The 13,016-nt window shown below is 46.5% G+C and overlaps 1 pseudogene; it reads left to right on the plus strand.

Moving 5' to 3' along the window:
- The first annotated feature begins 11,764 nt into the window (after window positions 1-11,764).
- LOC118633815 lies at window positions 11,765-12,487 on the plus strand (annotated as a pseudogene).
- Window positions 12,488-13,016: the final 529 nt, after the last annotated feature.

Raw genomic sequence — 13,016 nt, forward strand, 5'->3', positions numbered from 1 at the left:
TAAATTCCTCTAGTTTTGCTTTCTTCATCTCCCCCAAAGGATGCTGAGCCTCTTATTCGGGTTTGAAGGACAGAAATGGGGCAAAGAAAGGAGGAAAACTTTCTCCAGGTCCTGCTTTGTTTCTAACCAATACTCTTGACTTCAAAGAACTCCAAGGTTTTGGGGCATGAAGGGAAGGGATAACTATAAGGAGTCAAGAGATTGTGAAGCATCTGACCAAACCTCCCTCTTCCTTTCTGGTTAGAACTCTAGGAAAACTCAAGGTCAAAAAGCAAAACCAGGTTGGAGTGATGAGCAGAAAAATCACAAGGCAAAAAGCAGTAGCAGTTAACTCTCCTGAAGCAAATGTTAAATACACTTATTATAGCAATAAATAATAATGCAGGATGGAGTGTACATGGTGTAAACACCTTTAATACAATTCTAATTTTCTCTTTGCTTCAAGAGCCACAGATTGTTATGGCAACAAAACAGAAAAACAGATCACAGTATTAATTTGATATCTCGGCTTCATTTGTTCCACATTTGCAATACAACACATGCATAATAAACAACCCAGGCTGAGCCAAAGCAGAAAAAACACTAAAACCACAGAAGGGCACGATGGAGCACCCTCTCAGCCTTGAGTTTTGTTACATAAAAAATAAATAATAATTTTCTACAAAGAATAGCAATTTGGTCGCCCACTCAATTTGCTATGTGATTGATTACACTTGAGAAGCAGATAATCTCACTTTTGCCAGCCCGGTGATACAAGGGAAAATGTGCACAGGCAGCATAGCGTGCGTGGAAAGTTCTCCACTACTACTTTTGAGCTGAGGAAATTCCCAGGGCGGCGCATCACTCTCCACGTGCCCGGGCCCCTGTTGCACCGTTCCACACCCTTTCCAATAACTTTTTATTTTGCTACCAGAGTGATATTTTCAAAACAAAAAATATGATTCTCTTATGTGGAGAAAAAGAAACTCTCATAAGCTACTGGTGGGGGAATAAACTGGTAGAATCTTCCTTGGATAGAAACTTGGCAATATCTAGTCAAGTTGAATGTTCTTATGACCTGTGGCCCAGTAGTAATGTCCTTTCTGAGTAAAGAACCTCTGAGTGTAGATGCTTTTGTCCATGTCTCCAAGGATACATGTGCAAGACAGTTCATTCCAATATTGTTTAGAGCAGGAAAAATTAGGAATAATCTAAATGCATCAACAAGAAACTAGAAGAGTTGTGGATATATAGTCAGAAATGGATTACTCTTTAGTAATAAATGCACTAGAACCACATCTTCAACATATACAAATTTTTAAAACACTGAGCAAAAAGCCAAGCTCAAAAGGATGCCTGCAGTATGATACCATTTGCATAAAGTTTAAAAACTTGAAAAAAACAATATCACACTATGTATATGAATCCACAGACATGCAGTAATGTATAAAAATCCAGAGGAAAGAAAATAGGGCGACCATGAGAGATCATGATGGTTTCTATCTGATGGTTAGAGAAGGCTTTCTGAGGAAATGATGCTTGAGTGACAGGAAAGGACTGGGTGCTGAGACAGGGGAGGGGCAGGAGCAGAGGGTTCTTCACAGTCATTGGATGAAACTCTAGGAAATTATGCAGGGTGAAAAAAAGCTGATCCCAAGGGGTTAAATACTGTGTAATTGCATTTATACAACAGTGATGGAATGACATTATAGGAATGAAGAAAAGATTAGTGGTTGCCAGTGGTTAAGAAGGGGTAAGGGAGGGAAAGAAGTAGGTGTGGTTATAAGAGAGCAACACAGGAAGAAATACCTGTATGTATACCCATGTTCATAGCAACATTACTCACAAGAGCCAAAAGGTGGAAGCAACCCAAATGTCCACTGTCAGAGAAATGAATATACATATAGTAGAATACTATTCAGCCTTAAAACAGAAGGAAATTCTGACATATGCTACAACTTGGACAAACCTTGAAGACGTTATTCTAAGTGAAATAAGCCTACTGGTTGGATAAATCTGACTGTTTGTCTTCCTGTGTCTCCACTTTTATTTTTTTATCCAATTTTATTGGGAAATAATTGACCTACGTCTCCACATAAGTTTAAAGCATACAACATGATGGTTTCATTTATATATATTGAAATGATTAGCAAAATAGGTTTGGTTAACATCCATCATCTCAGATAGATACAATAAAAAGAAAAAAAAATTGTCCTAGCAATGAGAACTCTTAGGATCTACCATCTTAATGGCCTTCCCATGTGTCACACAAGCAGTGTTAACTATAGTCATCATGCTGTACATAACATCCTTAGTACTTATTGCTCTTATAACTAGAAGTTCCTGCCTTTTGGCCACTTTCCTCCACTTTTCTGCAGGCCCCACTATGGTGCTTATTTCCTGTACGTGCCTGGATCGGACCTATACGCAAAGGATTGATGTCCATGGAACGGGAACAGAAGTGGGAAAGCAAAATGTAAAATATGGTAAAATCCACAAATGACCAAGCACTGGAAATTCTGGGCTTTGTGTCGCAAAATGGGTGGCCTCCAAAACTGGGAGTCCTGAGACCAAGGTTCTGGGTTTAGGTTGAAGAGATTCCACAAAATCTCTTAGGTAGTGGTAAAGTAGAATTATGGAAGGGGCCCTAGATACATGACTTTGCTCTGCCACTAATTTTCTGGGAGATATTGAATAAATCACTTAATTTATCCATACCTCACTTTCCTTATCTGTAAAAGGAAAAGATTAAGTTAAACTTATAGCAAGAAATGACCAAATCAAGAATGGCTAAAGAGGGCATACACCAAACAATACAAATTTTAGGTATCTATGCATTCACTAATTCTTTTTGTCAACATTCTACTTGTTTATTTCAATAACTCTTTGTTACGGAAAATATTTAAATCTACTGGCAACCAACATAAAACATAGAGCAATATAACAAGAATTAGGAGTGGGTGAGAAAGAAGAACCAAAGGCAAATAAGAGTGGGGATAAAATGCCAACAAAAATGACCCTAGAACACAAAATTAAGTTCTATACGCTGGCTAAAAGTAAGCCTAAAATTGTGTTCTGAGCCCTCCAGAAGCCAATGGGAAAGGAGAAACATAGACTAAAAAATAAAAGCAAACCAATCACTCAATAGAAAACAACTAGACACTATACAAAAATATGACAAAGAAATTCTCCTGAAGATCCTTGCAAGAGCATTTCATGTAATAAACAATGTCCTCAGAAGCTGCCTTATAGGACATACAATGTAGAGTTCCTTGGGAATTCCTGTAGGCTGGTGGCATCACACTCATATGAAACTCAGCAACTCAGGACTCCAGTGCAATGGGCTTCAGGAACACAGCTCTCTGAGGCTCTGGCTAAATTCAAAGGCTTATTTTAGATGATCTTAGATGTATGAAAGAACTACATACGTTCCAGCAACCTCCATTTAATATTGTTTCCAACTAGTTTCAAGATATCAGACATTTCTGTCAACTTTTCTTTTTAAATTCACTCCCAATGGTAGAAGGGGGAAAGCATGAAATTAACAGATATTTGTACTTAAAATTAAACAAAACAAAGGCAAAATGAAGATGGAAATGACTAAGCTGGAAGTAGAAAGGTCAGACCTAGGACCCTATAGTGGGGTGGACAAGAAAGAAGGTTTGCAGCCCTGGCTGGTTTGGCTCAGCAGTAGAGCATCTGCCTATGGACCAAAGAGTTATGGGTTCAATTCCAGCCAAGGGCATATGCCTCGGTTGCCGTTCACCCCCGGCCCTGGTAGGGGTTGAGCGGGAGGCAACCTGTTGATGTGTCCCTCTCCTGTCGATGTTTCTCTCTCTCTCTCTCTCTCTCTCTCTCTTTCTCTCTCTCTCTCCCTCTCTCCCCCTCACACTTTATCTGAAGATAAATGGAAAAATATCCTCCGGTGAGGATTTTAAAAAAAGAAGGTATGTTTGCAGTAAAAACCAGACCGCCTCTGGAACTGAAGGCTGGGGTACAGCAGAAGGCAGGGAAAGTGAAGAAGGGAAAGCAGGAAGACTGAAATAGTCAAATTTAGACTCCCAGGCCCTAACCCTACCCCACCTGACAACTCACCCAGAACCCCCAGGAATGCTAAGACCTTAAACCAATGCAGTTGCCAGGCCATTGGGGATGGTGGCAGGGGAAGGTCAGGGTGGACATAGGGGAATTCAGTGAAGGCTTACACACTAACAGGAGAAACAAGTAGCCCTCTCTTCCCTCCCAGTTCCAGAATTCCAGCAAACAGGGTCACACTCCCAGGCAGGGAACTGGAGGATCCTTCCCCAAGAAAAGACAGACTCAGAGATATTCACATATGGGTGTCAGAAAAAGCCTGCTGACCACCCATCCCTCCTCCAGCACAGCTCCTAAGACAATAAGCCCCACACGTACACACAGGGCTCCAATCAATTTCTTATATGTCGCACTGAAATATGAATGAACCGTGAAGGATCACCCAGCATTAGAGGAATGTCTTCAGTGCAGAAGAGAGATACCAAAACAAACAGAAAACAAAAGTCAGGCAAACCGAAATGTCAAGGACCAGACTAAAACTTAGGGAGGAAACGCCTATAAGAAATATCCTCAGCTGGATAAGGTAAAACCTAAACAGACGACAGAATAATGCAGTTATTAACTCCAAGAAAAATAAAAGTTGAACAAGAAATAAAATATTGTCATGGTACATTACTTACCTCAGCAGGGAACAATATTCACAGAGTCACAATAGAAAATATGAAATACAGATCTAATAAAAAATGTGCTTTAACCATAGTGGGAGGATGGGAAAGGATGATAGGAGTAAGAAAGTAAAAATCCTCATCTTGTACAAAGCCGATGAATCATGGTACTTATATTATTTAGGAATGTGGCATTAAATACTAGAAGAAACTATAAAGAGAATGAAAAGCATTCTTTAAGGAGGAGGATAGGGCAGAAATAGGGGCTTGAGGACTCTTTTTTCTGATTTCACTTTTAGCATCATTTAACTTGACTATGTGCATGCTTTACTCAGATAAAATAAAAATTGGTCTAAAAATGTAATGCGTCTCAGCCACATGTAAAATGTATTAGAGGATGATAATTCACAGCCACATTTCCTAGGACTCAGCCATCTGATGTGCCCCGTGAAGCAAGAATCTTGTGTCATCAGTCAGCTGGGATAGTGAACTGAACACACACCCTTGTAGCACAAGACCATAAGCTGCCACAAGGCAGGGACCACACCGAGTGTGTCCACTTAGCGCTGACCACCACACCTGCTACACTAAATAATAATAGCTGATATTGTTATTTACCTCTTATTATGTGCCAATCACTGATAGCATTTTGCATGTGGTAAATCATTTAATCCTGCCAACATCCCACAAAATAGATATTACTATTATTCCTCACTGAATAGATGAGACAACCGAGGGACAGAAAAGGCAAGGAATTCTTCCAATGTTGCTGCCTAGCAAATGGTGAAGCCAGGATTGGATTCAGTCTGACACCTTCCCTCTCAATGGCTGTGCTCAATGAATATCTGTAGAAAGAAGATGGCAAGGCAGAGGCAGGAAGGAAAAATGAGCAGGAAGAGAGAAAAGGAAAAAAAAAGTCAATTCTCCTTAGAAAATAATTTGGACTCTGATAACACACAGAAACTCCACAATTCTACTCCAGAGAGCAGGAATACAGCAATTTCTGCCTGGAAAAAGTTGCAGGTACATCTACACAAAAGATTCTTCCAGACTATCAAAATCAAGCAGGCGAAGGCTGGCAAGCTTTGGGCAGCTCCAAACAGGAGCTGCGGTCATGAAGGCAGGAGAGGCTGGTCGGACAGCGGACAGCGAGAGTCTGACCTCAAGGGACATCCCTTCTAGACCTGAAGACATCTGCATATGTAATCTGAGTCTCCCATTTCACTAAAGAATCAACATAGCTGTTACACACAGGGTTTCCTGGCTCCACCCCACCTGCTCTCCCAGTGCCTTAGCAACCCCAGCACCCCACTCACCCCTCTCGCGCATGCTCACAAGCGCCGTTCTCCAGCCACCCAGACTGGCCATTTCCCACCCCTCTCGCTCCAGCTGCCACCAAAGGTTCCGATGTTTGTGCCAAGGTCACTGGGACTCACGGACTCCCACGTGTCATCCCACGGGTGCTGGGAACCATGGGGTTCTCCAAGGCGATTTTCTTTCCTACCTCACTCCCCCTGAAGCTCCCAGGCCTCCAGCACTGAATCCACACGGACCAGGTCACTCACCGGCCCCAGGGCCACCTTGTCTCAAACACTCATAAAAATTGCTTCCCACTTTCTACCTGTAGCCACCATTCTCCAGAATTTGGGCACAAATTCATAAGATATTAATTGAACCTGTCTCCAAGCAGCCCCCTTTATTCTGAATCTTGCCCGGGGCCACGCCCCTCTCCTCTCTGTATTGTTTTTCCTTTAGCTCCTCAGCCAAACCAACCCCTGAGAATAATTCTAAAGAAAAACAGGGAGGGGCAGGAGACAAAAAACAAAATCATACAGACTCTCCATTTGGGAAAAGAAGACTTTGTCAACTGAGTTGGCCAGGGGATGCCTCAGGGAACCTCAGAGCAGGATGGGACCCAGGAGAGCAGGGTTCAAGGCAAGGGTGCAACAGGGCCCATGATGGCCCAGTGTTCAGCCGTTGGAAAATTGGGTGCACTGAGCCAGAGAGACAGGTAGGAAAGAATGGAACAGGCTCCAGATCTTAGACCTTGAATACCAGGTCAAACAGCTTGAAGTTTAAAAAAAAAAACAATTCTAGGAATCTCACCTATAGCTCCGTTCACACACGTGCTATGGCAGATGAACTCCGAGGATGGCTCACACACTGTTCCAGCCACCTTCTCCCATGTCTTCCTCTACAACTGAGCTTAGAAAGTAAATTCATTTCCCACAACCTATCAGGCCTGAGTGCATTTGCCTTGTGACACAGCTGCCATTTAAATGGAGGTATGTCCCTATAGAGAGTTTCCTTTGCATTACCCCCAACCCCCACCCCATACTCACACAAAAATAGATTTTCAAAAGAAGAATGCCTTTAGCTTTTGCCCTTCACCTTTACTTTCTTCCTTCCTAACCGAAATGTAGGAACAGACCCTGGAGCTACAGCAGCCCTTTTTTTCACCAGGAGGATCAAAGCCATATACCAAGGTAACAGAACAGAAAGATAGAAGAACATCTTTGAATGGCCCTGAACTGCCTACCTCTAGACTTCACACGGCATTTAAGAAAGAGAAGGAAGGAGAGAAGGAAGAAAAAAACAAGGAAGGAGGAAAGAATCTTCTTCCAGCTATTATAATCATGTTTATACTTATTTATATTTATAATTATATTACTTGCAGGAAAATGCATTCTCAGACACTGGAGGACCATCTGTAATACCATTAAACAGGAACAATTGAAATGGGAGTGGTAACACAAATTATGAGCCATCCACATGGAATACTATACAGTGGTTAACAAGGATGGCGTAAGCACACACGTATATAGGAACGTGGAAAGTTCTCTATATTGTCAAGTAAAATAAATCAATTCACAGAACAATGTATAGTATTGACCCTTTTATGTGATTTTTAAAATAATAGGTGTGCATATATCTATCATCAATCTATCTATGAATGTATAGATAAAATAAATACATATATCAGCTGTTAACAATGATTATTCCTGGGTTGTGGGAGAGCAGGGTTGGGCTTATGCTCTTCACTCTGTGCTCCAGGGGGAAATAGTTAAAAAGCACAGTGTTGGTTTGCTTCCTTCATTTGAGTAATTAAGTTCTAGACACTGAAACAGATGCCTTTGGAGACCATCCTCTAGATGTCTTTGGCTCTAGAATTCCAAACTCCTCGAACAAGCTCCTTTCGAAGAGACACAGAAAGCTGCTGGATGGGACACCCACTGGAACCACCACATTGATGGCATTACAGCATTACTCTGGACATTACTGCTCCCCAGGGAACTTGGAATGGAAGTCATGTACCCCAATCAATTAAGCAACTGGGCCATTCAAAGAGCCAGTTTTAGGCACCCCAAATCCAGCCTAAATGCCCTTGTTGACTTCAGCTGGGGGCCTGTTGGCAACCAGAGTGCAGTCTGCTACCCATGGAGTTGTGGGGAAAATTCCCTGGGACCCCAGTGCTACCTCCCCTCCTGCCTGGAGTCTGAATCAGGAGCTTTCTCCACAGCACCAAGAAGGCACCCAGTGCTGGGGCATCAGCCTGTGTCTGGCTTTCTGGGCTCTGACAGGGGTGGGTCTGCGGAACGCCATTAGCAAGGTGATTGGATGTGACCTGTGAATTACACAGCTGCTCGGAGGGCTAACTGCTCTGCAATCTAAACCATCACGGGAGTGAGGGAGACAGTTTCTCACAGTGGCTGTGCTGATGTCTGAGGATGTTCACGGAGGCGGTGCCCTGTGAACAGAGCGCTAGCTGGGCGTGTGGGGTCCCAGGTGGGGAGAAAACTGCAAGGTTCCCCTACGGGAGAAAGGATCCATGTGCATACTTGTGCAGGGAGCTGACCATACCCTTCAGAGGCACTCCATCAAGTGAGTGCCAATTAGTTATGGGGCACAAAAACAGATGAGAAGCGTGGGGCGGACAATTTCATTTCAAAAATAGCACAGGACTCTATTGGGTCCCTGCATGGCATCATGGAGGTCCAGGCCAGTCTCCAGGTAAGTGCTCACAGCCTGGCACGCCCTTGAGAATGAGGAGGATCCCACAGTCCTGTCCCACTGGGTTTCCTGCCTCTTAGAGACAAATCCCACATCCATCCAAAACTCCAGCCACTCCACGATTATCGGCCATCCACTACTGTGTGCACAGCCCCAAGCTGGGCAGGTGCAAGCTTGGTGCCTGGCACGTGTGGGCAGGGGCCCTGGGGGGCTGTCACTGGCAGGGCAGCTGCCAATCCAGAGAGCATGGGAGGGGCGACAACACCACAAACAGCAGCTGAGCGCCTGTGGATAGGAGAGCTGGCCCAGGACGGCTTTTGGGGAGGCTGCACACAGAACCGTCCCTCAGCTCCTTCAGGTCACGGGGTGGGGGGTAGGGGGTGGTCACAGCTAGCACTGAGCATCCTCCCATCTGTTGCTGAGAATGGGTGACAAGACCAAGGTCCCCGTCTCATGTCAGCCTTGAGGCTTTAGCACAGGCTGAAGGGTCCATGGGAAGCATGTGATGGTTGTGCAGAGGGGCTGGGGGTGCTTGTTGAGGCTATAGTGTGGGCGCTTCTGCACCGCACCATGTCATGGTGGTCCCAGAGCACCCCAGGGAAACCAACCCCACCCTTTTCTCCTCCCCAACTCCTATCCCACCTCCATGACCCTCTTCACCAGGCTCCACCAGCCCTGCTCAACTCTTCTCCTCTCCTTCTCCCGGAGGGTGGTGATACCATTTGCTTAGGGGCTTGGAGGAGGCAGCTGGCAGAAGGGATGGGTGGGGGAAATGCTCAGATCTATTTCATCTCAACTGAGGCCACTCCCCTGACTTGCAGCCCTGACACTGCTGAACTCCCTGATCCCTCTCTCATCCTCTGGTCCATCTGCCGCCTGCTTTCCCCACCCACCCACCCACCCACCCACCCACCAAACTGGTGCTTTTAAAGGGGGGAAACCCCAAACCCCTCCAAGTAACAAAAAATCATATAATTACTTTGCAACTACTTGTCCTTGGTAATTTGATACTTATGTTGCTATAATTACACATTATGTGGAGAGTCACAGTGTTCATGCGGCCAGCCAGTGACATCCGTAGTCTTTGCAAGTGGAGAAAACAGTCCTTGACAAAGCCTGGCTGATGAAGCCTGCAGGCTTGGGGGGGGGGGGGGCAGCAAAGGAGTCAGCACCAGGAGGAGGGCCTGGGACAAGTCTTTATTGGGTGCCTACTCTGTGCTGGGTGAGGCCCCATTTGTTTACCCAGGAGCGCACAGGGTCTGAATGAAACCTCACCCTCCCCACCATGCAGCACTTCAAATTCACATGGATCCCTGTCCGAGGTCACCTCTGAAAATCTATCACCTGGCTGCCACTTTTCTTCCTCTGCATCGAGGCCACTGCTCAGTCCTCACCCATACTCCTGCCTCAACCTCCGCTGTCCCAAAGTCTGTTCATTCTCTACACACCCCTCAGGTGGTCTTTTTTTAAATCTTCACCAAGGATCTTTTTCCATTGATTTTTTCTTTTTCTTTTTTAAATACAGAGAGTGAAACATTGATGTGAGAGAGACACATCAATCAGTTGCCTCCTGTATGACTCTGACAGAGCTGGGGATCGAACCGGCAACCAAGGTACATGCCCTTGATCGGGAATCAAACCCATGACTCTTTGGTCTGTGGGCCGATGCTCTAACCACTGAACAAAACCAGCCAGGGCTCAGGTGCTCTTTTTTTAAAGTCAAACCCACACTGGCTGGTTTGGCTCAGCAGTTGGAGCATCAGCCTGAGGACCAAAGAGCTGTGGGTTCAATTCCCAGTCAAGGGCACATACCTGGGTTGCAGGTTCGATCCTCGTCCCCAGCTAGGGCCCTGCAGAGGCAGCCAATTGGTGTGTCTCTCTCACATCAATATTTCTCTCTCTGTCTCTGTCTCTCCCTCCTTCCCTTCTGCTCTATCTAAAAATCAATGGAAATGTATCTTTGGGTGAGCATTAACAAAAATAAATAAAATAATGAAAAGGCAAATCCAATACTATGACTTCTTGCCCACCTTCACTGGCTCACCATTGCCTTCAGGAGAAAACACCAAGCCCTGGCATGGACTCCCAGGAGGCCTGGCGGCCCCGGGGGCTGCACTCACCTCTCCCATCGTCCTCTGACCGGCTTCACTAGGAACTAGAAACAGCTGACTCCAGGGCCAGCCTCATTATACGGTCACTCTACGCCCGTTCTCCCACTCTGTGTTGGCTTTTATTTAATTCAAAGGTAGATCATATATCAAATTAATTTGACTCTGGAATGATAATAGATATCTATTATTATTAATAGATAATAAATTAGAAAAACGTAGAAATCGGGAGCGGATAGGACCCTGGAGGTTATGGGCTGCGGGTCCCAGCCGCTGTGCACATCGGAAGTGTCCGTGGGGCTGTGAAGACGTGATGCCGGCCTCGCCGGCTGAGTGGGTGGGTCTGGGGTGGGTGAGCCTGAGCGTCAATAGATTTTAAAGCTCCTTAAGTTATTAACAAGGATCCCAACACTTGAGAGTCTGAGGACTTTGTTAGTGTAGAACTGTGCAGACACCACCCAGACACCCGGGCAGGCCTCCCAGGCCACTGCCCTTCACCCTGTGCCCTGCTCCACCCCAGCCAGGCAGCCGGGGATGGGGCAATAACCATCACAGGGGCTGGCAAAGCTGAGGGCATTTGGAATTTCCCCCCAAAGAGCCTAAAAGTCCCACTGGACTCAGGCCGCCAGTGTGAGGGAGGAGAGAGACGGGCATCGCTGCCCCATTTTACTGATCTGGGGAATGGAAGAGCTGGAAGTTTGAGTTCCGGGAAGCAACAGAGCCCAGTGGTCACGATCCTGGCAGGGGACTCAGACCTGGTCTTAGTGCTGACTGCGCTCACCGGCTGTGTGGTCTTGGGCAGATCATGGAACCTCCCTGAGCTCCGAGGCTCCCCCTAGGGGTTTGCAAGGGTATTGTGATCACGCAAGAGTCTGGCCATTGTGAGCACTTAAAAAATAAGAGACATAATGACAAAGTGCTCCCCAATCTCTGTCAGCTCCTGAGCAAACAGGGGTAGGTGCGCAGATGATTTACAAAGGAGACGCTGAGGCTGGGCTCCCACCGCGGGGCCGGCGGGCGGGCAGCAGCGCAGGTCTGACCCAAGGCGGTGGCACGGACACTGAGCAGCCACCAGAGAGCTGGAGTGAGAATGGGGGGTGGGAGGTGGGGGCAGCCGCACCCAGGGTGACTGTCACCCACAGCAATGAGGAGCACGCCACAGGGCTGTCGTGAACCAATTGTCCAAGGCATGGCCCCAGTTGTTGAGGAGGCCAAAGGGGTCCTGCTACCTTCTCAGAAGCTCATATTAAGGGAAACTCTGTGAAGGGAATGGAGAAGCCATGGTCTGCGCTTGGAATACAGTATGGTTGCCGGTCAGGCTGCCTGGGGACAAGAGCAGTCCAGGGGAAGAAGTAGAACTGCAGCAGGTGTAGGTTTGGAGAAGTCTGAGAAGAGAGCCGACCACTGGAACTGCTGGCTGAGGGGCGGACCCGAATCAGCAGGGTTTCTGGCCAAGCGTTTGTGGGCTGAGGCTCTGCAAACTCCACAGGAGAGTTAACGCCACAGCTGAGCAGTTTATGAAGATCTTGGAGGAGACTGACACACTGACTCTGCCAGAACCTTTCAGAGAGTAGACTGAAAAGGGAGCGTTTGGTGAAAAGGGTTCAGGTGGTCCCGGCTGAGTGCAGCACGGGGGAGCAGACCTGCCCCGGGAGAGCTGGCCCACTGCCGAGGAGCGGCAGAGGCTGAGCTGCTCTGGAGAACGGAGACACCGGCCCTGCCCTCTCTGGAACAGAAGTCACCGATGTCTCCAGGGCTGCTGGGGACAGTTGGCTAATTGCCAGTTTCCCTTTTCCAACACCTGTTCTCAATGAACAATTATGGTCTTTACAATCTTAAAAACAACCACAACCAACCAAAGGAGAAAGCTGAGACTCAGAGAAGTCAGACGCCTGGCCCAAGAGCACACAGCAGGCTGGATACAGGCTGGGACTGGAACACGGACTGTAAATCCAAAGCTAAGCAGTTTGTGCTTGGTTGCAAATCAGTTCTTCTTTGTTCGGTGGCTCCGTGGAGAAATGGTCTTTCCACAAAGGCTCCAGGAACTAGGTCCGTGGACTCTGTCACGGGCCCTGCTCACTCTAATGCGCTGCGTATGAGATTGAAAAGTCTGCTCCTTCTCAGAACTCCCGTGGGGTGAGCACGTAAAAAGGAAGAAGGAACCCACTGACCCCACAGCCTCCACAATACACTCAGCCCCTGGAAGAAAAGTAATTAA

Source organism: Molossus molossus, unplaced genomic scaffold, assembly GCF_014108415.1.
Source record: "Molossus molossus isolate mMolMol1 unplaced genomic scaffold, mMolMol1.p scaffold_m16_p_1, whole genome shotgun sequence".
Taxonomy (NCBI): Eukaryota; Metazoa; Chordata; class Mammalia; order Chiroptera; family Molossidae; genus Molossus; species Molossus molossus.